The 26,423-nt window shown below is 37.7% G+C and overlaps 1 long non-coding RNA gene across 2 annotated transcripts in view; it reads left to right on the top strand.

Moving 5' to 3' along the window:
• Positions 1-3,333: 3,333 nt before the first annotated feature.
• The window catches only part of LOC123832606, a 36,138-nt gene continuing 13,048 nt past the window's right edge, over positions 3,334-26,423 (top strand). Inside the window, exons 1-3 of one of the 2 annotated variants that reach the window (XR_006788096.1) lie at positions 3,334-3,770; positions 4,181-4,839; positions 13,416-16,535. This is a non-coding gene — a long non-coding RNA (uncharacterized LOC123832606). Of the gene's footprint in view, positions 3,771-4,180; positions 4,840-13,415; positions 16,536-26,423 lie in introns of those variants that run through there. The other variant, XR_006788097.1, reaches the window with a different exon arrangement.

Here is a 26,423-nt window from a genome sequence, read left to right as displayed (position 1 = left end):
TCTCCAGATTCCTAGGGTTAATCCCCAGGACAACGTTTCTTTGACAAAAAAATGTGACAAGCCTAGTTAAAGATCTAGATCCCAGAGACCTCTGTCTGTCCTGCCTCAGCCAGACGCCATAGGGCTGGCTCTAGGAGGCAGCCACCTATAGAGGAAGAGCAGTGGGTTTTTTGCTGCTGTTCATTTTCCAGGCTTGGTTGCTTTGCAGAATCGGGTACCCTGAAGCATGGGATTTCCTTTTCTTTTTTTCTCGTATTTCTTTTTTCTTTTCTTTCTCAGCAAAATACAATAATATCACCTTGCCATCCTGGGGGTGTTTCATAAAAGCAATTGAATTAGAAAGCACTTCATTGCTGCTCATATCCTGGGTTAAAGATCGCTGACTTGATCTGGGTGTGCCTATCCTCAACATTGAAATATTTTAAAATGTACCTGCATTTGTTAAAAGTAATTTGTACTGATTGTTCTTCTCCAGAATAAATACTATGTTACTGGCTGATTGATTTTAATTATGATTAATCTGTCCCAGAGCTTGCATAGATGTCTTCTTTCAGGACTTTTGTGCATATTTGCTGCTCATCAAAGGGAAGGATGGAAGACTTTGAAAGGAGGGAGTGGTCTGATTGATTCAGCCAGCTCCCTAGCTCATTACTGACTCTTGTCTTCTCTTCTCCCTTTCTCCTCTCCTGGCTCCTCAGATCCACCGTAAGCCTGCTGTCAGTGAATTAGCTTCTACCTTTCTTTCCTATGACAGACTATGTTAGACTTGGTTGGGTAAGAGACCATTTTCCACTAATTACATTTTTGTCCCAGCATATTTTCAAACCAAGATGAAGACCAGAAACTGCATCTACTCCCTAAACTTCTCCTGTCCTGGGATTATTAGCCAGATATTAATAACAATAATAATACTGTATTTAGAAGCTCTCCAGCACATTTTATCTTAGAATCTTCTAAATGTTAACTAATTAATCTTCACAACACTCCATACAAGAGAGGTAAATATTATTAACCATAATTAAATATAATATGGATTTGCTAAGGACAGCAAAATAGTTCACTTATTTATCACGGCTCACTTGATATAGTAACTGGTATTTTTAAAGCACCCATCATAGATACAATAATTAGAGATGTGCTTTTGCTAACAAAACCACTACCCACTTCTAGCGTACCCTTGGGTACTAAATAATTACCCACTTTGTGTGGTTATCTAGCTCACTAATTACCCACAGAAATTGAGGTCAGGTGTTAACTGCTTGAAATAAGTATCCTCCAAAGACATCACTCAATTGTACAGAAAAAAAGTGATGTGTTCATGGCAAAACTTTCATAACTCATATATTTGTGTATATTTGTAAGTTGTATGACTACAGATGAGGCAAAATAGTTCACTTTGTGAAAATTGTGCCCAACTATTATTGAAAATACACACAGGTTTAGGACAGTCTCCTTAAATTTCATTCTCTATTTACCTTTCCTTTTTGAAGATGAGTACAATAACATGATTCCCATAGTCTGTCCTTCATATACAAGCATGCTAGTTGACGATTCTGCTTAGAAATGATTCATTTTGGCATTACAGGGAGGCACCCAGTGAGTCAAAGACAGTGTTCGACAGCTCCACCCTTTATGATTATTCTAGCATGTTTCTTTTTTCTCCATCCATCTACTGCAAACACGCTGTTAGACAAATCTGGAAAAGATTCTAACCTAGTCACCAACCCTCATGAACCATCTTTCTCCTTCTCAATAATGACAAAATGAAAAATAAAAGTATTAAATGAAATCCAACACTAGGATTTCAGCTCTTTCTCTTTTTGCCTCTATTTATTCTGCTCACTTCCCCTTCCCCTCCTCTTTCTCACTCCTCCCCTCCTCTTCTCTTCCTCATTCCTCCCCTCCTCTCCTCTCCTCTCTTCTCCCTTCTTCCTCTCTCTGAGTCTCCTTCTTGCAAGTGCTTTTTCTTCTCCTTTTCCTTGGCATACAGCCCTGCTACTGCAGGTTTCACAGTCAGAGACGAAGCACAATATCTGAGTTGAACACAAAGAAGGTATCTTTTAAAAATCTCGACTTGGAGGAAATCTGTATCTTCGGATACCTCCCTCCTGTCCTTGCTACATGTACAGAGCCCAGCACCATACTTAGCACAGCACTGCCTGTAGGCTGCAGGACCCCAGCCAGGAAAACTGGGTTAAGATGGCAGCATACACAGTGCACACATAGGCAGGTAGAGACCCTCGTTTTAGGACGATACCTGTTTTGCAGGATCATTGTGTAGCTAAGCTTTTAAAATTTGTGCCAATAAAAATGATAGGAAATGCTCTTTTAGTTAACTCAGGATATCTTTCATTTTTCTGTTGTGCCACTTGTGTCATCTGAGTTATTGCTTACCATTATTAAGGGACTTCAGGGTGGTCAGTGAGGTGCATACGTATCTCACAGACATGTGAGGTGAAATGCTTCAGGAATAAAGAAAATGTCTGCAGTAAAAGCAAAGGGCTAGAATGAGTTACAGTGACTGATGTGTTTATTTCAAAAGCCAAGGGAATGTGAGTGGTCAATTAGTACATATGGCAAATATATTCAAAGAACAAAACCCAGCAACTAAAAGAGAATGGTAACATTGTAGTCATCGTGATTCCTAGAGTGTCTGAGTTTTTAAAATGTTTATTAAATCACTGCTCTTTTATCCCTCTAAATGCCAATTTCAAAGAAATATCTGGGCATTGTCGACTTTCTGTCCATAGAGAAACCCACCAAGATTCATAAAATACATCACCTGCATATGTGTTTTTTAAATACCCATGGGATGTGGAACAATTAGGCAGAGAACTGTATTGTGGTCTTTTCTACACTCCTTTCCCCCTTTTAGATCCTTTTAGAAAGTATGATACCTGATCTCTGTGTCTAGCAGGCTGAGGATTTTTTGTATTTGTATAATATAATGTCTGGCCTTGCCCCTGACCTGGTGGTGTATTTTTGGTCTCATTAGTAGTCAGGGAGATGCCTTAGTGCATCCGGTGCTGCGAGTCAGAGATGAGAAACACTACAACAGTGAGAGGGAGAGTGCACGAGAGGATATTAGGAGAGAGGCTTGTCTCCAAGATATGGAAGGTTGTGAGAAATGACAGGACTACAAGCTTTGTATGTAGGAGCCTTGCAGGGCGGGGGAGTGCAAGGTGAGCCAAGTGGATTCTCAGAAAAGGAGGAAGGCCATAGAGGAGGTAAAGGTGATTAGAGGGGGATATTGATTCCGTATTCTTCCAGAGGTTTAAGCAGGCATGCTAGGAATCCGCACCATGGCTGGCAAAGGAGACCGCTGCCTCCTGTAACCAGACACGCAGGCTCTCCAGGAGCCTGGGGAGAGAGGCGAGAAGAAAGGGGGCAGTGTGGTCTAGGAAAATTCAACTTGTCGCTGATTTGTGCCTGATGCTTGCTGTCCGTCAGCAGCCTCCCTTACATTCTTTTTTTCTCTCCCTTTTTTTCTTGCCTTCTCCTTCTTCACTGAAGCCTAGGGGAGCCAGTAAAGATTAAATGTGCTTTCTCAAAGGCAGCCACTTCATGCTGCTATATCAAAAGGGCCATTATTATTTTTATTTTTAATAGTAAAAGAAAACGGGGGAGAGGTAGGCTGGGGTCGGGGAGAGACAGACTAGGTAGGATGGTGACGGACTAGCCTTCCTGAGAGGAAAAGGAAAAGGGAAGGGAAAGAAAAAGGAGAGACCCTGAACTGAGCTGAGGATTGTGCCTGAGAAGAATCCGCCGAGGTGAGAAAAAAAGTCTTGAAGACAGTGGTGGGGGTGGGGATGCTGAGTAGACCCTGTGTGCAGCGGGGAAACAGACATAATTTAGCTGTCTTGCTGGTGTGATTCTGTTTTGAAAAGGGGAAAGGATGGGGGAGAGACTGGAGCTTTACCAGTTTTAGTTGCATCTGTAAATATATACAAAATACTTAGCATTTTATTAAGTGAGGCCCCCTCTAAGTGTCTTCCTTGAGGGGCTGCTTTGTCATTCTTTGACTAGCCAGCCATCTACCTTGCTTAGACTGGAATAAAAGAAGAAAGAAAAAAAATAAAGGAAGAAAGGAAGAAAGAAAGGAAAAGGGAAGAAAAAATTTAAAGAGTCATCTCCCCACCCACTTCCCCTCCTTTTCGTTTCATTTTTGGACGCGTCACAGGAGCCAGCGGTCTTCACGTAGAAAAGCTCAGAGTCCAGGCGGATGGGGGAAGCGACCATCAGGTACTTTACCCGTTGCTGCCTGCGAAGATGGAGGGGAACTATGCTTCAGATTTCCCCGAAATATTGGCAAAATGCTGCCCAGGCCCGGTGGCGGGCGAGGCGGGGAGTGCGGTCTCTGCGTGCCCCCACCCTCCCAGCTTCGCGTCTGCGGAATGACAGCCCGGGGCTGGCTCCGTCCAGGACTTGGCCTTGGCCTCCGCGGAGCAGCTGATGCCCGGGAGGCCCGAGTGCAGGACTGGCCAAGTGCACTCGAAAGAAGAGGACGAATATTTTTTAAAGCATCTCTGGGAGGTTTTTCATTCTTTAGTTAAAATAAAAATAATGACTGCATATTCTCCATATCTGATCAGTCCCAGTCCTTCCTTCCACTCCCACTACAACTGCCCTTTTTCTTCCCTCTCTGGTCGAAGCCTAAGGGCAGCGTCGCGCTCCCCAGATTCTGCGGGCCGCTGCGGCCCCCGCCCCCGCCCTCGCCCTCGCCCGCCCGCGCTCGCGCCCGCGCCCCGCTGCAACGCCGCGCCCAAGCTAGTGCCCAGAGCTCGCGCTCCCGGCTCGGACGGTGCGACCGAGGCGGCAGCACGCTCCTCTTCCAGCCGGGTGAGTGTGAAACGCCGTTCGTATTTACACTTTCACAGCTTCCACGTACTACTTCTTGGTCTTCTAACAACCTGATTTCTTTAAGTCTGTCTGTTGGCATGCTTCCCCAGGGGAAAAGACACCTCATTTTCTTCAGTCATTTCTGCTAGTTGTAAATTAAATCTTGGAAGAGACGATCAGACCGTGGTTTTTAAAACATGACATTTCTGAGTCTATTCGTGTTATTTTCCATTTTAGTAAACATTTTTTTTCCCAAAGCTGTAAAGAGTTTTCTGTGATGCACTCGCGACTGTATGTTCAGGTATGTATATGTGGCCAAAGATATTGTGTGCGTGTGCGTGCGCATTCCCACTACACTGAGGTGGTATCTAAATCTTGTGAACCAAAGGGAGCCCAGACAGTAAGGGAGTAAGTACCCTGCCACCTGTTTGTTGCCTTTTAATCATGAAACTAGAATAGAAATCCCCTGTCATTCTTCCACTTTGTTTTGTCTCAAGAAAGAACAATTTGTTGCGCTCCTCTCAATCCCTGAGACCCTAACTTGTGATGTTTACCATTTAAATCCACGGGTTAGGCTCTTGGGAGCTGCGAGTGGTGCTTTAACATCCTGGAAATTGGGTGGAACTTTTCTTCTTTAAAGCAAAGACAAAAGAAAAGAAAGTTTGTCTGTTGTGATGGAGTGCATCTCTGAGGCTTTCATTGTTGGATGGGATCAGGTGATCAGAAAGTGGCAGCTTCTGGATTTCTGTTAAAGTAAGCCCATATTGTGTTACAACAGCATTCTGGCTCATATGTGTGTGTGTGGATATCGCTGACGTCCCAGGCTTGTGGAAACTCATCTTCCAGGGTCTCTTCCTTGAGAGCAGCATGCAGTACTATCTATCGGGAGCATAGCAAGAACAGCTCAGTACCTGGTGCTTGACCTCAGAACGGATCAGCTGAAGTCCCAGCATGCCCTAGCTTCCAACTTTTAAACTCAACAGTTGATCTTAAAATTGAGCCCAATTAAAACGGGCATGTGGACATATAATATATGCGGTGCCCGCACATGTGTAGTATGTATGGCTAGATGATGAACACAGACATAGATAGGGGTGAACCAATACTTTGGGCCAAAATATCAATAGGCTGAAATTTTTACTAGTTATTCTAGATGAAGGATGGAATTCATGGTATTAATAAAGACTAAATTTGTGTTCCTTTGCAAGATCTTAAGTAAAATAAAAGGAGTGAAATAGCCTCTTGCTTGGCATCTACTTTAAACTGCTATACACAATGAATTTAAAAGTAAAAGGGATAGGATATATATTCTCTCTCATATATATATATATATATATATATATATATGTACATATATCTTCCATATATATATATATATATGGAAGAAATAACAGCACACACACAAAATTATTATGTCCTTTAGGAGTAACTATGTCTATTACTCTTTGTTTAAAAATTGGAAAAAATTATCAGGATTGAAATTTAATCCAATGTGGTTACTTATAATATCAAACTATACATTTAAAAATTATCTTCTTTTAAGGTAATTGTTAGGATTACATGCTTTGTAGTTTTCTGAAAATGGAACATTTTTGTAACAGAATAATTTCAGTGATTTAGATCTATCTCAGAGTTAGAGAAAAGAAACAGCAATTTACCTTTCCTTTGTTGTGAAAAATTCCAATATATAATTTCACTCAAACAATTTTAGTATTCTTGGGCCAACATTTGTCTTCTATTTTTGGAAAATACCTAAATCAATCCCATCTTCAAATGCTTTTTTCATTTAAAGATTTTATATTGGTTGTAACCTTGTTTTATGCATATAGTCAAAGGTTAAGGAAACTCTTCTTTCCTCGTTGTTTTCTTTAAGTATTCATTGCAATTTTAGTCATTGACTTCAGGTCATAGTCAAAAAACTGTTTTGTCTCAGAAAACTGAATTGAGAAGATGAACTGTGGAACTATTGCACCATGCCTTTTGTTGAAACCTTTAGTGTACTTGTAATATTTAAATATTACTCTCCAGCCTTTGATAGTTGGAATGTGTTTCAAAGAAAAGTTATTTGATTTTCAAGTCATCTTTTGGTTTCTATAGATTGGATTAATTATTTTCCCCCATCTTAGCTGATGTGTATGCATAGGTATTTGGAAATGCAAAGACATCTATTTAACTTATGGATATATATTGCCACATGATTCATATCAAATATTTGTAAAACATTTGGTGCTTCTTGAAGTCAAAATATATCTGCAGTTAGTTTTATGAAAACATATGCACGGGTCAATAATAACCTGTTACATAAAATTCTGTGATTTTTAATAACATGATAGTAATTTAATACAAGTAATAGTTTGTATTCCAAGGCATTCTTTCAGTTTTTCAAGGCACGTTTTCAAGTGGTTTGCTCATGTTCTGAGGTTGCTATCACACAACTGATCAGTCAGGCATTTAGGAGTGCATAACGACACACAAGATTTTATATTTCAGCAGGGAGCTGCTTCAGTGTAAGATAGGTTTCTCCACATCCCTTCTTCCTCACTGAGCCCATCAGTGAAGTTCAGTGAAATGAATAACATAATTGGTGGTTGGTTCAATCACTACCAGTCTAGACTAGCCCAGACGCATCAATTAGAGGGGGCTGTCTTTTAAAGGGAGAGTGCAACCGAAACAAGCAGGGCATTATTGATACCGATCTTTAAAAGTGCAAATCCAGCTTGGCAGATAAAAAAAATAAGGCGGGGAATTTGGGGGTGGGGTGCATTGCAGGAAGAAAAGAAAAAGAAAGAAGTGAACTGGAGCTTTGGGATACAGAAAGACAGGAAGCTGAGAGAAAAGGAGGGGATAATGAGTGAAATGCAATGCAGCACCTCCTTGGAACACAGTTACAATTCAGTTCACAGGGCATACTGGTTCACCATATTTTTAACCAGATTCTCTTGTCCCCTTTCTTTTTTTATTCCTTTTTTGCCCGTTCCTAAGAAGCAACAGCTCAAAAACAATGCAGTTGGAAATTTAGGAAGCTCTAGTAAAAATAAAGCCAAGTTATATCAACCAGCCAAAACTCCTTTTGAAACATTTTCCCCAAAAGAAAAACACAAAAAATGTTTATTTTTGAATTTCTAATCCCACCTTTAAAAAAATCAACTGTACTAATGAACAATACTCATTTTAAAACTAGCAACTGGGAACTAATCCTATGGGCAAGACACCTAAGGTAAACAGTTCATAGTTTTCTACAGAATACAGTAAAATTATGAAGAATGAAACAAAGGCTCTGGTGACTTGTTGGGGTAGGAGGTGGTTGATGGATAAAAGAGGATTTAGAAAGCATTAGGAATATATCAAGCCCCGGGGAAAGAAAATGTTTAATTGGTATTAATTAAAACACTGCTAATATATTCTAATAAAATCAAATTTAACATTCTAAACTAATCCGCTTGGTATGTCAAAGGAAAAGAAAAGTATTATCTTATTTGCATCTCTGCAATTCAAATGCATTTGCTCATTCAGCAGAATTAATTTTTATCACCAGCCTGTTTAATCTCCTCACAGATTTAGTCAAACTTATTCTTTCAAACTAAGAGGATCAAGGTAGAGAATCCATAAAGGTATTGGGAAGACTGACTCTATTTCATACTGGCTTTACATTGTACTACGTTTTTTTCTCTTCCTTTACTATAATGAGGTGTGGGGAAAACGGTGAGGTGGCAGCGAGAATGGTGAATGGTTAATTTTTCCTGTCTTTCTCTCCTACCTTTCAGGTTATTTAGGAATTTCACTTGCCAACTTATAAAAGTGGCACTTATTTACATGGCTGATGCTGATGTATTGATTAATATCTAATTTATGTCTAAATTCAGAATTTTTTTATTACAAATTCCTAATGAAAAAGGCTCTCAAACCAGAAACTAATTACCTTTCCTCAATTAGTTTCAACTGTAGTCTTTCTAAATGCAAGTGGGGAGGTGAATGTAACATTTTATTCATTTAGAACTGAATTCTTTGTTTTATTTTTTAAGTTAAAATTTCTACTGGAAAATTCACACTTTTATTAAATGGCAAGTTTTATGATCTTTATTGTTGAACTCTCACAGTGGATAAAATTGTCCCAAAATGACATCATAGCCAAAATGTTTCTCCTCTCATTAGTCTCCCATGACTATGATATCATATGTAAATATGTGTCTAACACCAAAAATAAATGGGCCAAATATATTCAGGACCACATTTGTATATTTCAAAGTGAGCAATTCTGCACACTATCAAGAAGATGTGAACTACTTACTCAACTACTGATGATCCTGCCTTTTTGCTCCATTGCCTGTTTCAGTTCTTCGATGTAAAAGAGCAATTGCAGTTCAGTTTCACATGTATTGTTCTATAATCCAGGCAATAAATGCTAATTAGTGATGCTCAAGGATCCAACTACTCAGAGTAATTATCATAATTTACTCTTCCTTGTTAAAGACATTCCTTGCTGATTAAAAAATATTAAATTGTTGTTTTGCCATTGCACGCAGTGGAAATACACCGGAGAGGTGTTTGAGGGAGGGTCACATACCGTTCTGGAATCATTTGAAGTCACCAACATGTGCCTCTCAGCTTATTCCAAATGGAATTGCAACTTAATTTCTAAAAAAGGAATTCATGTAAATACATAAAGTTTTGCATGTGCACCAGTGATACATGATTTTATTTTACAAACCTCAGGGCTCCTCCTTCTTGGCCCATCCCCTTTCTAAAATCACTTACTGAGCAGAACAAAGGAAACTGCTAACTATAGAGGCATCATTGAGAACAGCAACAGCATGATAAAGTATGTGATATGACAACATATTTCATTGCACAAAAGTGCAACTAATTAAATAATTAAACAGTAACCCTAATTAGCAGACAGATCTTTAAGGAGGAATCAAGAAAATGGATCCAATCAACTTGAATAATATGCTCCATTCTCCAGTGTTAAAAATATATATTTGGTTATTTGGTGATTGGTTGATTTATACAGAAAGATGAGGACAAAAGGCTACTTCACAAAATGGAGATTTGATCTGGTGTCCTCTTTAAGACAAATCATACATTTTATAAGAATTGAACTTAATGTAAGGCTCTCTTTTCAATCAAAGATATAATCTGTCATTCACTTGTATATTTCTATCAGCTGATCTAAAAAAATGGTCTAAAAATTGTAAACCCCTTAGTTTTTCACATCATTGCTGCAGAATATATATGAAGCCTCCTCCATATTTTAAAATGAGGTTCATGTTGAAGAATGTTAGTTATTGCTTGAAGTAAATAAGAATACTATGCACAGAAAGAACAGAATAAAAAACCATGCCAAATATTATATTTGATGGAGCCAGCCCCCCTGGCTTTATCTATCAAGGTTTTAGTCTCAGGGTTCATTGTCCATGGGTCCTTAAAGGGAAAACTTCAGCTTTTCCTTGAGGGTTTTAAGCACATTAGTGGAGTAATTCTCTTTGGATACTATACAGAAGGCGCCACCTGCAAAATGTTGTTGCTCTTATTAAAATCTCAAGTGGAATCAGCTTTCAAAAAATTAGATATTAGATGCATCTGATATAATTTGCAGTGTGTAATTATACTAATGTACATATAGTTGTATGTTGCTTTACATGTTGCCTATTTGAGATTTTTTTCTGTTGGCATTTCTCATCATTTGACATGTAAACATGTAATCATGTCAAATGTAAATAGAATGTTTTTCAAGTGAACTTTTAAAAAATTTCTTGTTAATTAGTATAAGAATTAAAGGACTCTATAGTCTGTGTTCTCATACAAGAATGAATGCGTGTACCCTAGATGGTGGCAATTAATAGTGTCTAAAAAGGTTATCATTGTGGATACTTTCCCGTTATTTATAAAATATTTGCTTTTTTCATATTAATCCTAACTTTGGATAACTTAAAATTATGGAGAATACTAGAATAGTAAATATTATTCATGAGAAATCTATTTCCTTTATTAAAATAATGAGATAAAATGCCAGGGAAATGGCCTTTGGCAGAGATAATACTTTTAATTTAATCAAATTAATCAAATCATAACAATAGTAAATACCTTCTTTTCCAACTTTTTTTATTTTGCATGGCACATGAAGAATAGCCGAAATTGTGCCTCAGATCACATGTGCACCAACATCAACTTCCCTTCTGGTGTCTCGGTGTGGTGGTTCCTTGGACTGCAGCTCCTTCTGCATAGAGCTGACCCCTTCATATTTAGCCACTGAGGAGAAATCCAGGCAGAGCAACAGCAAGTTGACTGGCAATTGGCACTTGCTATGTGCTTAGTAGGTGACAATGCTCTTGATGCAAATTTGGAGAATCATCACAATCAGATCACAGAGGGACCCTGGGCAAACCAATGCAAGGGCCCCATTTATGCTTATATGTTCAGGAGACAAAAAGGATTCCAAAGGAAGCTCATGTTGAGATGATACAAGCTATTACTCAGTCCAATTAAGCAGACATAAGCACCAAAGATGATTGAGTTTTTAATCATTTGACTCATATAGTGGTTCACATATTTATACTATTTATTCTTCAAATTTATTTTAAAAATGGGGCCCATATTACAAAAGAGACATTTGTATGGGCTATATCTATGATATGCCAAAATAATATATTGGTTTACTTTTTATCTGGACTTTCTATTATTAAGCTACCCAAAAAAGTCACACACAAAAATGTGTGAAACACCTTTCCTTAACATAATAACATTTTAATTTATTCACAAATGAGTCTTAAACATCTGTAGCAAAAGATTAGCACCCTACCCTCCCACTCCATGCTTATAAAATAATGAATTCTAAAATCTGTAAAATGTATATTTTATTTAATTACTCATCTAGGATCAGTTATTGCTTGCCTGGTCAGAACAGAAAAATAAAATACCTATTAACGACATTTAACAGTAGGGCTATTTTACAGGTTTCAAGGGAAAAGTTTACTATACCTGCCATCTAGAGAGCCAACATCTTTAATACATTTGAAGTGTTTAGGGCAAAAAGCAATAATATGTGGTAGCATATCCCTTTTGGTGTACCTAACTCATTATGCACCTTCATTGTGCTAGCTTAATGAAGAGGCTGACAATAAAGGGTTTAGTTCAATTAAAATCCACCTGCAAAGTGTATTTCATTCATAATATCTTTTGTATAATAAAGAAACATTAATACAGCTCTTCCCAAACATCCCTGTCTGTAAAATGAGTGGGTTGGATTAGTTGGTCTCTAAATTCTTTTACAGCTCAAAGAATTTTTGAAGGTTTTCTACAGTAGGGTCTATTTGTAGACCAACAGTTGTCTTTTAAATTTATATTTGATTCCACTTCCAGGTACTGTATTTACTAACATGTTGTTTGTCTTGATGTTAAAACAGTCAAGTTCATTTTTAGGAAGGGCAGTGACAGAAAAGAGGGACAGCTGAAGAATGAGAAATGCTACACATTGAGAGAAGGAATTTCTTGATATGAGTTCTAAATCCATTTCCTTCAACACGAACATAGAAGAAACCCAGACAAGCACCTGCCTTTCTATTTTGAGACTATATTTTTTTAGTTCTTATGTCTTTATTTAATTTCTTTCTATATGGTTTGTTTTTCCCCATTAGGTTGATGTCTTTGAGTTGCATGTTTCCCTCTCCACTTCATTTATCTGAATCATATTAATATTCCCTTCAAAAGCCTACAATAGTTATGTTAACACACCACATTTTCAAAATTAAATCTTAATATGTTCAAAACCTCCTGAAATTTGCTCTACTCCATTTTCTAAAACCACTTAAATATATAATCTGTTTTTGAATTAAGCAAGCCTGTTTCCCCTGGCTTCCAAGTCTTTGAACTTGCTCTCATGCTTCTTTCCTCACTGCACACTCTGTCCCTCTGCTCCATTTCAGAAACCTTTCTTTTCTTTCTGGGTTTCTCTCCCTCCCTCCTCCTTCATTCTTTCTCTGTCTCTTTTTTTTCCAGCCTCCCTCCCGCTCTCCCTCCTACTCTACCTTCCTTCCTTCCTACCTTACTCCCTTCCTTCCTTTTGTTCTTTTATTGGGCACCATGTGTCATGCTCTGAGCCAGGCACTAGAAATACAAATCAAGGAATTGACATTAATTTCTAGCAGTTCTAGTGACTTCACTCCACCTGTATTGCTAAGCACTTGTGTATCCACAATTATGTTATTTTGCATTTAGCCTTTAGATATTAGAATGTGTCCTAAATGTCCTGTGTTCTCTTGTTGTTTTCCTATGTGTCCTATTTTAGTAAGTTGCCTGTTGGATAAAGATGCAGCTTTCCTTACAGAGCATTTTCTCCCAGAGTGATTAGCGTGGCACCCTCACACACACTTGAGCAATGTTGTTGCTCCACTGATTCTTGAACAAGGTGAACAATAAAAAAGAGCAACATTTTTCTGGTGATGCAGCATTTCACTTGTAGTTAGAAATAACATGGTCCTAAAGTATCATTACATGTATTTATTTTTATTAAAGAGTCATTGTGATAACTTTCTGTGACATGTTCTGAATTTTTTTAGTTGTGTTGATGTTCCTTTCAGCTGGTCCTTTAGCCTCCCCCAGGAATGTCTCCCCAGTGAAAGGGCAGAGACTGAGGTAAGAGCTGCGCCAGTGGATGCTCCAGCCAGCGGTGAAGGTCAAACACAGTCATCACCTGAAGACCCCTCTCCTGCTCAGCAACACATCCAGATGCAGTTCCGGCCCCTAGAACTCTCACAACAATGTTTTTTTTTTTTCCAAGAAACAGAGAAACTTAATAATGTCATCTAGACTTTTAATGAGCCAAAGACTCTTCCTTCCTCATTTTTTGTTCCTCTGCTTGCATTTAAATTTAGTGTGATATCATTTAAGAAAAATCTTCCTAATATAAATATGCTTATTAATCATCAATTTTTAAAATGGAAAATTGCACAAATGTGTTAATGTTTTAAGGATCAAAATTAATGCTGTTAGTAAATTAATTTTTAGCCCCAGAATTTGATCTTAAGAGTGACCTAAGGACTATATAACACTCTTGAAATAAAGCAGTCAGAGGCAATCCGAAAGATGAAGTACTGGTGGAAAATTATAGAGCAGTGTAAAGATATCACATTATACCATGTGACACCAACCCATCAACCATTCTTTTAATAGGCAAGCTAGATTCTGTGAGATACCGTCACTGCCTCTAAAGAGTTTAAATCTAGACAGATGAGGCACATAAACTTTTGAAAAGGTAAGTAACAAATTGGGTCAATAGATGAAAAGACCAAAACCAAAACAAAATAAATTATTTGAACAAGGAACTCAGAAGAGGTCAGCATAAGCTGGATAATACCAGTCTGTTTAGGGAAGAGAGTTTCCCTAAGGAGGAAATTATAAGCTTAATCTTAAAGGATGTTTAAAAATTAGATAAATGGAAAGAAAGGAGAAAACGGAGCCTTTTATTTTTTTAGAGATTTTATTTATTTTTAGAGAGAGAGGAAGGGAGGAAGAGAGTGAGGGAGAGAAACATTACTGTGTGGTTGTGTCTCATGTGCCCTCCACTGGGGACCTGGCCTGCAACCTAGGCATGTACCCTAACTGGAAATCGAACAAGTGACCTTTTAGTTAGGCCAGCACTCAGTCCACTGAGCCACACCAGTCAGGGCTGGAGTCTTTTAGATAGAGGTGTTATTATGTGGGCAAAGCCATGGAGAGAGTAATCTACAGGGTAAGTTTAGGGGATTCTGAATATACACATCTAGCTGACTTCCCTCCAGACACTTAATGCCAATGTGTATGTACATATATGGTAAAGATTCCCCATGTACACATCCCTCTGTCACACCAGGTGTGGTCTGGAATCATAATTTTATTTCCTTGCCATTAAAGCAAGTGAGAAAGACTGGAAATAATATATGAACTTGTAATTTTTCTGTTAAATAAATAGTAGTTGGTATTTACTGAATCATACTATATGTTGAACATTTTATATATTAACTCAAACCTCACAACAATCCTGCAAAACAAGTATTATATCCATTTTATAGATGAGAAAACTGAGGTTTAATGAGATTAAGAACTTGCCCAACTGCCATATACAGAGACACATTCAGAACTGCGATTGCAAAGCTCATGATCTAAGGCAACATTTTTCAACCCATGTGCCACAGGAGTTTTTCAAACATGCAACACCTGTCTTGTTTAGTTAGGGGCACTGACCTCTTCTCCCTTAGATGGTCAAATAAAAAGAAATGACAGCAGCCAACACAATAGCCATCTGATGTGAATGAATCAAAATTATACCTTTTTTTGTCAGATTAGCAAAAAATTTATTTTTTGGAGTGCTGCAGAATTTTAGTAATTAGTTTATATGTGCCATGAGATGGAAAAGGTTAAAAATTGCTGATCTAAGGCATCAAGTTGCAATATTGCAATCATTATAGTACCACTTCTGTATTGCCTGATGTTTTTTTGTGGTAAACAAAGAGCTCTTTCATTTAATTATCTCCTCAAATTTCTCAGATTTCTGGTTAAATTACCTTAGAATGATAGAATGTATTTTCCTCGTAGAAAATGGGAAATATCAAGGAATAGAGATTATCAGCATTTTAGGCTTTTTTTTGACAGACTTTGATGACATTCTTCAATTTGGTCTTCATGAAGTCTCAAATTCTTGAAAAGTAAACAATGGGATGAGGGAGCTTAGGGGTTATCTAATGCAATGACTTCTTCTAGAGATGAGATAAATTCATGAAGTTAGGGTGACTTATGGAGAGTACACATCTGAGTGTGGCTGAGTTAGTTCCAGAGACCAGATCTTTTGGTCTAACCTCAGAGGCTCTTGAACTACTTCACCTTGCCTAAATAAACCATGATCTTGAATTTGATCAGTCAAAACATTTTATCTGGGTGATCTGCGAGTGTTGTACCTAGTAGATTGCTTTAATTTTGTGTCTCTTTGGCTTGCTGTGTTAATGTGAAAAATAGCTGGCTGTGAAATAATATCTGTAGATCCAGAAATTTTCGTGGCCCATCTCCCCAAAACACACAATGGCCCAAGATGTTTTGTACCATGTCTTCAATGATATTCTTAATTTGTTTGGAATTCTTAGTTCAACTAAACAAATAAGATCTCCTGAGTATTTTCTTAACCCATTTTTGTGCACAATATGTGTTTATAAGTGCTTATGCATGAATATTTGTACATGACTATTTTAATCATTCTTATATTTTTGAAAATATCAATGGTTATTTGTTGTTTAATCACTTATCCATGGATCAACTCAAGAATACTTCAACCATAGAAAGCTAGAGCTGAGGAAACCTCACTCTTCTTTACCAGCCCCTTTACATTTAGTTGGTATGTAGTGAAGACTGATAACATGGTCAGCTGGAGAACACAGAGATTCAAAACACACTTCTGTCCTGAAGGAGTCCGTGAAGCTGGGTTTCCTTCAGAACAAACAACTGGACACCTGGATGTGCCTGATACTGAGTGTTACCCATTTCCACTTAGACTTCTGGCACTGTCAGACTTGGGTCTCCTCATGGCCTGGTTGTCAGGGTTCAGCGTGATCATTGGCCATATCTCACACAGTTCTGATTAAGTGAGTTCATAAAGCAGGGTTTTTTTTTAAATCCAAGCACAAAATGTGACTTTGTTGACATTTTATGAAACTTTGTTGTATGTCCTCTGAACCCCCAATAAAGGCAATATTGCATCAGCTGTGAACTTGTGTTGCTTTCTTGGAAGAAGATGCTCTCATCATTTGTTTGTTTCCACTAGTGTGTATCAAAGCTAGTCTGAGAATCCAGGAAGAGCAAATAATCTAACATGATAAGAAATTTTTAATTTAGTCAATTTCTAAATCACCCCATGTTGCCTTTCAAGAAATGTCACTATCATCTACCCAAGTCAGAAACCAAGGCATGATGCTTGTCTTGTCTCTTGTGACCTGCCATGGCCAATCAGGGTGATCCTTTTGACTTTGTCATCTTCCTGTTTTCAAATAAGCCTACTTTCCATCATCTATGTGACTATAGTTAAGACAATCCTCACTTCTCATCTGGACTCCTGCATCCTGTCTCCAGCTTTCCTCCACACTGCCAAGTGGCAACCAGAGAAATTTCTGTAAACCACAAATATCATCATATTATTCACACTTTCAAACTTTTTATTGGCTCTCCATTAGCTTTGAAATATCATGACACCTAAAGCCTTTCATATGCTGGATCTTGGCTCAGTATCCCTCTCTAGACTAACCAAGTCCTTTTCCCCACTCACTTGTCTATGTTGTAGCTCTACACATTTGCTGCTTCTTAATGTTCCATGTTTGTTTATCTTTATTGTGTTTTTCTATTACCAATTAGTCCCCTCATACCCCCACCCCTCCAGCGATCACCACACTGTTGTCCATGTCCATTCATGAGTCCTTTTTCCTTTCTGCTAAATCCTTCCAGCCCCTAACCTCCCCCACCCCACCAACTAGCTGTCATCTGTTCTCCATCTATCTGTCTTTGTTTTGCTTGTTAGATCATTTTGTTCATTAGATTCTACATATGAGTGAAATCATATGGTATTGTTCTGTTTATATTCTAGGTTTTCTCACACACCAAAACCTTCTGTTCAGAATCCTCTTTATTCCCCTTTCCAGACTTCATATCTTACTCTTCGGGCCTCATCCTGGAAGTCACTTCCTCTTGGAAATCTTTGCCTCAACCACCCTGCTGTTACCTGCAAGGTTATAGCTTTTTTCTATGTGCTATCACAGTATCCTGTGCTTACCTCACATTAGCACTGACCACCCAAATTATAACTTACATGCCAGTCTCCTCCATTTGAATATGTGATTCTAGAGATGTTTCATTCAATAGGGCAGCCACTCTTTGTATGTGGCTACTTCAAATTAAATTAATGACATTAAATGCAATTAAAAATTCAATTTCTCAGGGCCATTGGCCACATCTTAAGTGTCCAGACCCACATGTGACTGGAAGTTACCCTCTTGAACAGCATAGATAAGGAACCGATCTGTCACCAAGAAAGTTGAGCAGGACAATACTGTTTTAAAAAACAAGTACTGTGTTTCATCTGTCACTTCCTCGATTGCAGCCTTTCTTTGCCAAAGTTTGCCATCTGAACCACAGAGAAAACTATTGACTCTTTTCTGAATTCTTCCAGAAATGGTATACAACTGAAACTATCCTATATGCATAGAAAGTACATTAATTTATTACATGTAAAGATGCCCAGATATTAGGTTCAATTCTAGCATAAAGCCCTCATTGAGAAATTCTCTGATAGTCTATCACAGTGCTTGGCACAATGTAAGTAGTTTATAAGTGTTGGCTGAATAAAGAAGTGACACATCTGGATACTTAGACATTTCCTTTTATTTATTTTTACCTAGATTTGTGGAGTCATGGAGGAGACATGTCTCTAGATTCCAAAGGGCCTCCTCTCTATAAGATAAAAGGATAGATGATTTTCTTACTTTCATTCCAAGAATAGTTGAATTGTAGGATTACCCATTATTAAACTTTTCTCTTTTTTTAACACTGGCAAACAAAAATAGACAATTGAGCTGTTATTCACTGAGTAAGATCAAAGTGAAAATGATCAAAGTAGATAACTGAATTTGATAAGGACTATTTCTTGTTAGGGATTAGCCAAAGTTCACTAAAACTGTTGATTATTTCCTGAGCACCTACTATGTTAGGTACCAGGGATATAGGAAAACACAATGCAAACACAATTCTTGTGCTCACCATGAAACAACATTAATATCATTATTTCACTTAAGCAAGAGTTCTCAGCCTTTGCTGCACATCATAACTAAGTGGGAAGTTAAAAACAATACTGATACCTGGGTCCTTCCTCAAAAGACTTTGCATTAATTGGTGTGGCTATGGCCTGGGAATTTTATTTTTTTAAAGCTCCCAAGGTGATTCTAACATGTAGCCAAAGTTGAGAGCTATTAACCTATGGGGATGTAACCTTAGAGTGAGGTCAGAGATCAAGAGTTTTGGTACTGATAATTGATAGCACATTAGAAACAAAAAGGAGAAAGTTTAAAATTGTCTGTTTAGCATATCCTCATTTTACTTTTTGTTTCTCAGAATATAAGCTGATACTTAAGAAGCACTTAGTTGTCCAGGTAAACAGCCAGTTCATGGCTGAGATAAGACCTGACACCAAGTTTCTGACTCTAACACTGATTTTTTGGCTGCTATTGAGATCTTTCTGGAAAATGGAAAATATAATTATCTTCAAATCAAGATATAACCAACATACACTGTGGTCATAATTTTTAAAGCAAGAATTAAATTTGAATCAATTTATATTCCATGTACTTAATTTTTTGTGTGATCAAATGTAAACATTATAGATTAATTTTGGTAGAGTACAACATTTATTGACAATGTACAAGACATTATATGCATGTGGTTGTGTGTGTAAAGACGTAGAGAGTTCAGTTCTTCGGGAGCCCTAACCACATCCCTACAAATTCAAAAATCAATATACATATGTTAAACTCCACAAATAACTAGGAAGACCATTTCTCTTTTAAATTTGAACTACTCTGTGGCAGACATAACAGTGGGAGGAATAAACACAAGTACGTTGTGCCCCCACATTCTCTGTTTTCTCTCCCATTAGTACATGGCATTCCCTTCAGTGTGACTTTTCACAGTACAAGTAAAAATGGCCAGTCTGTCCCTGTAAGATGTAACCACCATAAAAAAGGGAGCTCTCTTAGCTACCACCAACATGCAGTTCTAGATTCTACTGATGCAACAAGAAAATTCAGGAACTATAAATCACTTAGTTCTCTCTTCACCCATATAAGACCACTTAGTGCCCATGTGCCTTTCCTTTTTTTAAGACATCACAATAAGACTAACATTCACACACTTGCTTCAAAATGCATGTCAGGTTTGAGAACTTACATAGTTGGGAAATTCTGTTATATTTCTATTACAAATCCCTCATGCTGTCATATAATCCTGTTTTCTCTTGTTCACTGTAGAGAAAAGAACAGCTGGTCTCCATTCTTTCTAAACTCAATCCCTTCAACTCCTTAAGGACACCTACCTACCTTCCAGCCTTCTCTACAGTAAATAATATATAACAATTCCCATCAGGAAAATGTCTGTCTTGCACTGTACATATTCATGGCCATATCACACATGCTCATTCTTATCACATAATGTTCATAACCAAAACAAGCCCAGGCCAAGAGCAAAACAAACAAATGTGTCATTGTTTTTATGAATGAAGTTACAGATCCAATAGTAGATACTGAATACATGGTTTTGAATGATAATCTTCCCATAATTATGTGCCAAAGTTATTGTAATTTCTTTTAGAAAGTATTGGCAATCTGTTGCTTTAGAAGAGGTGAATTAAAAATCCAATGATTAGGTTTCAATATCCTATACATAACTTTTTCCCTGAACCCTGTCATGGAATATTCCATTCAATGTTCCACAGCAGGAGCCATCATTGCTTTGACAAAAATAGATACTGTATTGGAACATTCAGTCAATGGAGTAATTCAATTGTCTGAACATTCTTTTCTGCTTTGTCATTTACATTTTAATAAATCCCAAATATTGTCAAGCTGTATCCAGTTGTACCAAGTGTAGCTAATAGCATGAAGTTACCAGATGCAATAAGAAAATCATAACATGCAAGCCCTGTAATGCATCAACATTTGGTTTGTGTGTATTTTTAGTTTCTTGCATTTTAAATGATACTGAAGACTGAAAACATGAATATTTAGCAAAATCTTGGTATTAACAACATTCTGTTAGGATATTCAGTTTTCACAAAGGAAGCTGTGAAAGGTGGTGCTCCACTTAACTAATCAAAGAATGCTGGCATCTGTTAACCCCAAAGATGACACTTGTAGCCAGCAAAATGTGGAATGCTAAATTATCATATTATTTCTATTTCTCTGCCAGTTTGCTGTCTCTACATTCAGGAAGCTCAGATAATCACATTTTGAATTCATCTGACATTTCAGGATGCCAAGATTTCAGACAAGCTAGTCCTAAAAAAGATTGTGCGTATGTATAAGTGCTTGTGTGGATGATTATTGTTATTAACCAATATGCATAACTTCCCTTATGCATATATTGGCCACCAACTGTTTCAACACTGTGAGAAATTTGTCATCCTGGTTTGACAGAGCCACTGAACTTTTACAATGCTGAAGAGCTATAATGATGGTGGTATGAGTCTCACTCAGCATGGTGGGGATCCCTAAGTGGCAGGGGTGTGCCTAGAGAGGAGAGTTCTTCAGAATGATACAATTCAGATTAATCTAGTAGTAAAAAAATCATGTCAGACATGAGACTTAAACTTAGCTCTGATTATATCTTTTATACCTAATTACTTAAGTCACTTAAGTTAGCTCATGAGAAAACCTCTTTTAGGCATTTCCTTTCAAACCTCTGATTATTACCCTTTGGGATATTAACTGCCAAAGGACCAGGATTATTTTCTGACCACAGGTAAACCTGCTTAGTGTCAGACATGTAATAAACTCAAGGACAAAAGAGAACCATTTGTTTTTGCTGATGTTTAGAGCAGTTTCAATGCCTGCCACAGGGAGTGTGAGCAAGCAGCACACAGCTATCATTACAAGGGGTTATATGTTGCATCAAAGAGAGTGATATCATCACAGATGGTGCTGGGATGGAGAAAACCAAAATGCAGTGGAATTTAATGCACGAGCGAGGTCATCACCATTTTTTATGTCCAGAGTTTTCACTCACTCTGGCCATAGAGTACTAACAGTAGACTTAGTAGAAAAGCATGACCTAGCCAGTAGTATGAAGATAATGATACCTTGAAGACCCCTAGAAAAGGAACCTTAAAACTGTCCCATTTGCTTAGAACACAAGTAGGCACTTGCTCTCAGACAGTACTGACATGATTACAGAATAATTGATTTATGGCTTTGAAATGTACTCAGTGAACTTGAATTAATCAACAAATGGTCTCAATCCACTTTAAGGAGAATTTTAGAAAATGCATCAGATAGTGAATGTGAAAAGGCAGAGTTGAAAGTTTTATTTTTGTGAATCAAAATTCCCATGTTCTAGATATAACTTCATCAATATTTTTCTTAAGTTCTGAAGTTCAGTTAGGTCTTCTGTAAAATAAGAAACATTGTAGTTGACTAGTTCTTATTTTACAAAGATATTGAAAATAAATATCTTCATAAAGATATCTATCTATTTTATCTATTTTATCTTCAGATAAAGTGTTTTCAAAACTCTTATTGTTTTTCATATACTCTCCTTATCTTTAACTTTTGAAATTTTAATTAAATGTGTCTTGGTATAAGGTCTGTTTGGGTTCACCTCATTTGGAACTTTCTGGGCTTCTTGGATCTGAATATGTTTTACTCCCCAGGTTAGAGAAGTTTGCAGTCATTATTTCTACAAATCCAAACATTTCTCTCTCCCTCTCTCCCTCTCTTTCTCTCTCTCCCCCCCCGTTCTACAAGCAAGTTATGCTATATTCACTTTTTAAATTCTTTTTTTTTCTTTTTGCTACTTTTATTGGGTGAGTTTCACTGCCTTTTTGTAGACTTGCTGATCCTTTCTTCTTTGTTCAGTCTGTTGTTTAACCCCTCTATTGTATTTTAAGTCATTTATTTTTATTTTTTGTTTTATTCTTTTTAGCTCTGTGACTTCTATTTGGCACTTTCTTATATTTTCCATCATTTTGTTGAAGTTCTTACTATGTTTATCCATTCTTCTTCCCAGTTCAGTGAGTATCATTATGACCACTACTTTGATCTCTTTATCAGATAAATTACTTATCTCCATTTCATTAAGGTTTTTCTCCCTGAAGTTTTATCTTATTCTTTCATGTGGAACATATTCCTTTGTCTGCTCATTTTGTTTCACTCTCTATGTGGGTTTCTATATAGCAGATGGACCAGATGTTCTTTCCAGGCTCATAGGCTTGGCCCCATGTTGGGGGGAGCCTATCTTGCAGCCCCACCCCAGATCTTTGCTGTCTCTCCAACATCCCTGCTTTTCCAAGTAGCCATTACATTTTCATGGCTCTCCACAGTTGAGAATGTGTCAAGACCTGTCAGCATCCCTAACAGGAGAATATCAGCACATAGATTTAGGCTGTTTGAAAGCCAAATCTTCAGGCAGCAGCTGTTTAAATATGTACAGTGCTGTGAGGCTGCAAGTGTTAACCTCACTGGCCAGGCAATCTGGCAATATCCCCTGGGTGGCAGTTGCAACAGGTGGGGCTCCAGATGAAAGTACAGGTGTGGACAAAATTAGGTTTACTGTTATAATACAAATTAAGTGCTATAATAATGAGTAAATAAAGTGTAAGCATAAACTCTGTTTTGCATACTCACAACTGTGCACTTACTTTTGCTTACTCTTGTATAATCTATTTTCTGAGAGATGCCAATGAGCTGGAGCAAGGAGAAGGCAGAACCAAGGTAGCATGCACAGCCTGTATTCCTTAAAAACAGCTCCATAGTCCACAAGGGGTATGCTAAGATTCAAGCCTTCCCTCAGGCCAAAGCTCCAGGATAAGCAAATAGGCTTCCTTTACAGAAAGACTGAGAGGTGTGCCAGAGCCCTCTGTCTGAATAGTGGCCTGGGGCTGGCAGCCTGCCAAGAATCACCTCTCTGGCTGATTGCCAAAGTCTTATGGGACCCTGGAATACAAGACCTTCTGGGCACCAGAGCTAGGTGATCAAAGTTATATACCATTGGTTTTTAACTACCCAGGTTAGTAAAGAAGAGTAAGAATACAGATGTTATAAAAAAATTAATACGGTTTTGCAGAATGCATTTTTGAAGTATGCTTCAGCAAAATTTCCCTTTGGCTTCAAGATCTATAAATTCTCAAAAATGAAGAAGCCATAGAAGCTATCTGGTCTATCTTCTGCTTGAATTTTCTCTGCTAGACTATATAATATACTGCCATGTGGGTCAGCAATTCCATCTTTGGACAAACAGATAGTTTAAATATTTTTTCTTTATTTTTTTTAAAGATTTTATTTATTTATTTTTAGAGAGGGAAGGGAGGGAGAGAGAGAGAGAGAGAGAGAGAGAGAAACATCAATGTGTGGTTGCTGGGGGTCATGGCCTGCAACCCAGGCATGTACCCTGACTGGGAATCGAACCTGCGACACTTTGGTTCACAGCCCGTGCTCAATCCACTGAGCTACGCCAGCCAGGGCTTAAATACTTTTTCTTTACATTGAATCACAAGCAATCCTTCCATCATTCCTAATTTTACATACAGTGTAAGTCCAATCTCTTCTCCTGATCAGTCCTAAAGGTATTTAAAATAAGAAATGATGTTGCTTTCAAAGTCTACTTTTTGTACATCTCACATACCTCACAACTTTAATCACTCCTCCCATGGTATTATTTCAAATACTCTGATTATTCTTGTTGGTCTCCACATTCCAGTTTGTCTATCTGCTTTGTAAAATGTGTTACTCAGAATTAAATGAACTTTTCTAGATGTGGACTGACAAATAGAGGGCAAAATGAAATAATCACTTTAAAATTTTTTTCTTAAGTTGTGAATTTTTGTAAGTAAAACCTCATATTAGACTTCCAGTTAAGATGGAGACATAGGTAAACATGGCTTACCTCCTTGCACAATCACAACAAAAATTACAACTAGACTACAAAACAACTATGACCCAAAATTATCAGAAAATTGAGTTGTATGGAAGTCCCAAAGCCAAGGAATTAAAAAAGTCACATTCATCCAGACATGTAGGAGGGGCACAGATGGCAGAACAGGTGGTCCTACAACCACATGTGGTACATAAAAGTCAGGAGGAATATCACACAAGTGAGGAATCCCAGCTCCACACCACATTACCCAGCACAGGGTTCCAGCGACAGGTAGATAAGTCCCATAGCTTCTGGCTGTAAAAACTAGTGGGTAGTGGAAGAAACTGCAGCTTTCTTAGGAGTCTCCTATTAAAGAGCCTGCAACAGTCTTAGGACTTACACAGACTTACTCCTTCTGGGCTCCAGCACGAGGGCAACTGCTGGTAGGTCACTAGTGGCATATGGAGAGAAATTGAAGTGTCTGGCATCAGGGCTAGTGCCTGGGGACAGCTTCCTGCTGGACAAAACTCCAGAGGCAATAGCATTGTCTGCTTTCTGAGCCCTCTCACACACAGAGCCACAGGGCAGCAATACCACATTAGAGACTTTGTCAACCTGGTTCACATGGTTGAACTGCTCAGGCCATTACCTAAGGCCCTGCCCCACCCTAGTAACTAATATGCTTTTCTACAACAGACCATGCTACTAAGATAAGGACTAAAGGCAGCTCTACCTAACACATAGAAACAAACACAGAGAGAGTGCCAAAATGAAAAAAAAACGAAGAAATGTGGCCCAAATGAAAAGAACAGAACAAAACTTAACAAAAAGAACTAAACAAAATGAAGATAAGAAATCTAACAGATGCAGAGTTCAAAATACTGGTTATTAGGATACTCAAGGAACTCACTGGATACTTCAACAGCATAAAAAAGACCCAGGCAGAAATGAAGCTTACTTTAAGTGTAATAAAGAAAAATTTACAGAAAATCAATCTACAGTGGAGTGGATTAAGCTGAGAATCACATCAATGATTTGGAACACAAGAAATAAAAAAAAATCAATCAGAATAGCAAGAAGAAAAAAGAATCCAAAAAATAAGGCTAGGATAAGGAGTCTCTGGGACACCTTCAAACATACTAACAGTGCATCATAGGGGTGCCAGAAGGAGAAGAGAAAGAGCAATACATTGAAAACCTATTTGAAATAATAATAAAAGAAAACTTTCCTAATTTTGTGAAGGAAACAGATGTACAAGTCCAGGTAGCACAGAGAGTCCCAAACAAGATGGATGCAGAGAAGACCACATCAAGACACATCATAATTAAAATGCCAAAGGTTAAAAATAAAGAGAAAATCTTAAAAGCAGCAAGAGAAAAGCAGAGAGTTACCTAAAAAGGAGTTTCCATAAGATAGTCAGCTGATTTCTCAAAAGAAACTTTGCAGGCAAGAAGGGATTGGCAAGAAGTATTCAAAGTGATGAAAAGCAAGTACCTACATCCTAGATAACTCTATCTGGCAAAGCTCTCATTTAGAATGAAAGGGTAGATAAAGTGTTTGCCAGACAAGGTAAAGCTAAAGGAGTTCAGCATCACTAATCTATTATTATATGAAATGTTAAAGGGATTTATTTCAGAAAAAGATCAAAAGTATAAACATTAAAAAGGCAATAAATTCACAACGATCAAAATTTGAATCTAAAAAACAAACTAATCAAACAAGCAGAACAGAAACAGAATCATAGATATGGGGATCATTCAGAGAGTTATCAGCTAGGAGGGGGAAGGAGGAGAATGGAGGAAAAGGTTCAGGGATTCAGATGTACAAATTGGTAGGTACAGAACAGACAGGGGGATGTTAAAAATAATATAGGAAATGGAGAAGCCAAAGAATTTTTATGCATGACCCATGGACATGAAGGAAAGGGTGGATTGCCAGAGGGAATAGGGGTTCCAGGT

This window comes from Phyllostomus hastatus, unplaced genomic scaffold, assembly GCF_019186645.2.
Source record: "Phyllostomus hastatus isolate PE091 unplaced genomic scaffold, TTU_PhHast_1.1 phas_scaffold_193, whole genome shotgun sequence".
In the NCBI taxonomy this organism is placed as follows: Eukaryota; Metazoa; Chordata; class Mammalia; order Chiroptera; family Phyllostomidae; genus Phyllostomus; species Phyllostomus hastatus.
The sequence above is the reverse complement of the archived record's forward strand: the minus strand, read 5'-3'. Positions and strand labels throughout refer to the sequence as shown.